This window comes from Arachis hypogaea, chromosome 17 (assembly GCF_003086295.3).
Source record: "Arachis hypogaea cultivar Tifrunner chromosome 17, arahy.Tifrunner.gnm2.J5K5, whole genome shotgun sequence".
Taxonomy (NCBI): domain Eukaryota; kingdom Viridiplantae; phylum Streptophyta; class Magnoliopsida; order Fabales; family Fabaceae; genus Arachis; species Arachis hypogaea.
Genome location: NC_092052.1, coordinates 93,538,078 through 93,540,875, shown reverse-complemented (window position 1 = coordinate 93,540,875; position 2,798 = coordinate 93,538,078). Strand labels below are relative to the sequence as shown.

Sequence of the window (2,798 nt, the reverse complement as noted above, 5' to 3'; positions counted from 1 at the left end):
TCGAAAATTATTCTAAATTTTTAAGAATAAATTCTAAAGTTTCAAAATGGTATGCTGAAGTTTGGCTGGCCATCAAGCTTTAGACTAACCTGGTATGATTCCTGGAATCTTGGTTGAGGACTTTGAATTCATTGCTTCTTTTTCCCTATATGTTTTCAAAAATAAATAAATAAATAAAAATATACAAAAATCCAAAAAAAATTACTAAAATCATAAAATCAAAAATATTTTTTTTTTGTTTCTTGTTTAAGTCTAGAGTCAATTTTTAAGTTTGATGTCAATTGCAATCTTTTTCTAAAAATTTATGCATTTTTCAAAAATTCATGCATTCATAGTGTTTTTCATGATCTTCAAGTTGTTCTTGGTAAGTCTTCTTGTTTGATCTTCATATTTTCTTGTTTTGTGTCTTTTCTTGTTTTTCATATGCATTTTTAATTTGTTAGTTTCTAAAACTTGAAAATTTCTAAGTTTGGTGTCTTGCATGTTTTTCTTTCATTAAAAATTTTCAAAAATAAGTCTTGATGATCATCTTGATCTTTAAAGTGTTCTTGGTGTTCATCTTGACATTCATAGTATTCTTGCATGCATTGTGTGTTTTGATTCATAATTTTTATGTTATGAGTCTTTTTCATGTTTTTCTCTCTCATCATTAAAAATTCAAAAATAAAAAAATATATCTTTTCCTTCTTTTACTCAAAATTTTCGAAAATATGATTTGATTTAGTCAAAAAGTTTTTAAATTTAATTGTTTCTTATGAATCAAATCAAATTTTCAATTTAAAAAACTTATCTTTTTAAAATCTTTTTCAAAAATCAAATCTTTTTCATTTTACCTTCATATTTTATAAAACTTTTTAAATTTGATTTTTAAAATCTTTTTCTTATTTTATTTCTTAATTTTAAAAATCTTTACTAACATTTATTTTGATTGATTGAAAAATTTCAAGTTGTTACTTGCTTATTAAGAAAGATTCAATCTTTAAACTCTAGAATCATATCTTTTTAGTTTTTTGTTAGTCAAGTAATCAACTTTAGTTTTCAAAATCAAATCTTTTTAATTTTCTTTTAAAATCTTTTTCAAATTAAAATTTCAATTATATCTTTTCAAATTCAATTTCAAAATCTTTTCTAACTTCTTATCCTTTTAAAAAAAATTGATTTTCAATTCTTATCTTTTTGTTTCAATCATATCTTTTTAAATTTCAATCATATATTTTTCAAAAACAAATTTCAAAACTTTTTCAATCAATCTTATCTTTTTGTTTCAATCATATCTTTTTCAAAACTACCTAACTAATCCTCTCTCTCTTATTTTCGAAAATTCCCTCTCCTTTTTCAAAATTCCTTTTTAATTAACTAATTGTTTTAATTTTAATTTAATTTCAACTTTAATTTTTGAAATCTAACTTTCAATTTCAATTTTTATTTTAATTAAATTTTGAAATTCTCTCTCTCATCTCCTTCTATTTATTTATTCATCTACCAACACTTCTCTTCCATCCAAATTCGAACACCACCTCCCTCTCTGTGTTCGAGTTTTCCCTCTTCTCTTCATTACATTACATTCTTTTCTTCTTCTACTCACACAAAGGAATCTCTATACTGTGACATAGAGGATTCCATATTTTTTTTGTTATTCCCTTCTTTGTCTTATGAACAGGAGCAAGGACAAGAACATTCTTGTTGAAGCAGATACTGAACCTGAAAGGACTCTGAAAAGGAAACTAAGAGAAGTTAAAATACAACAATTCAGAGACAACCTTACAGGAATTTTCGGACAAGAAGAGGAGATGGCAGCCGAAAATAATAATAATGCAAGGAGGATGCTTGGTGACTTTACTGCACCTAATTCCAATTTACATGGAAGAAGCATCTCCATTCCTGCCATTGGAGCAAACAATTTTGAGCTGAAACCTCAATTAGTTTCTTTGATGCAACAAAACTGCAAGTTTCATAGACTTCCATCTCAAGATCCTTTTCAGTTCTTAACTGAGTTCTTGCAGATCTGTGATACTGTTAAGACCAATGGGGTTGACCCCGAGGTCTATAGGCTTATGCTTTTCCCGTTTGCTGTAAGACACAGAGCTAGAGTGTGGTTGGACTATCAACCCAAAGATAGCCTGAACTCTTGGGATAAGCTGGTCACGGCTTTCTTAGCCAAGTTCTTTCCTCCTCAAAAGCTGAGTAAGCTTAGAGTGGATGTTCAAACCTTCAGACAGAAAGAAGGTGAATCCCTCTATGAAGCTTGGGAGAGATATAAGCAACTGACCAAAAAGTGTCCTTCTGACATGCTTTCATAATGGACCATCCTGGATATATTCTATGATGATCTGTCTGAATTAGCTAAGATGTCATTGGATACTTCTGCAGGTGGATCCATTCACCTAAAGAAAATGCCTGCAGAAGCTCAAGAACTCATTGACATGGTTGCTAATAACCAGTTCATGTACACTTCTGAGAGGAATCCTGTGAGTAATGGGACGCCTCAGAAGAAGGGAGTTCTTGAAATTGATACTCTGAATGCCATATTGGCTCAGAATAAAATATTGACTCAGCAAGTCAATATGATTTCTCAAAGTCTGAATGGAATGCAAGCTGCATCCAACAGTACTCAAGAGGCATCTTCTGAAGAAGAAGCTTATGATCCTGAGAACCCTGCAATAGCAGAGGTGAATTACATGGGTGAACCCTATGGAAACACCTATAATCCCTCATGGAGAAATCACCCAAATCTCTCATGGAAGGATCAACAAAAGCCTCAACAAGGTTTTAATAATGGTGGAAGAAACAGGTTTAGC

The 2,798-nt window shown here is 30.2% G+C and overlaps 1 non-coding gene across 1 annotated transcript; it reads right to left on the bottom strand.

Annotated features, from left to right (window-relative positions):
- Positions 1-2,186: 2,186 nt before the first annotated feature.
- LOC112767816 (small nucleolar RNA R71) lies at positions 2,187-2,294 on the bottom strand. The gene has a single exon (XR_003185257.1). It is a non-coding gene; the product is annotated as a small nucleolar RNA R71 (small nucleolar RNA).
- Positions 2,295-2,798: the final 504 nt, after the last annotated feature.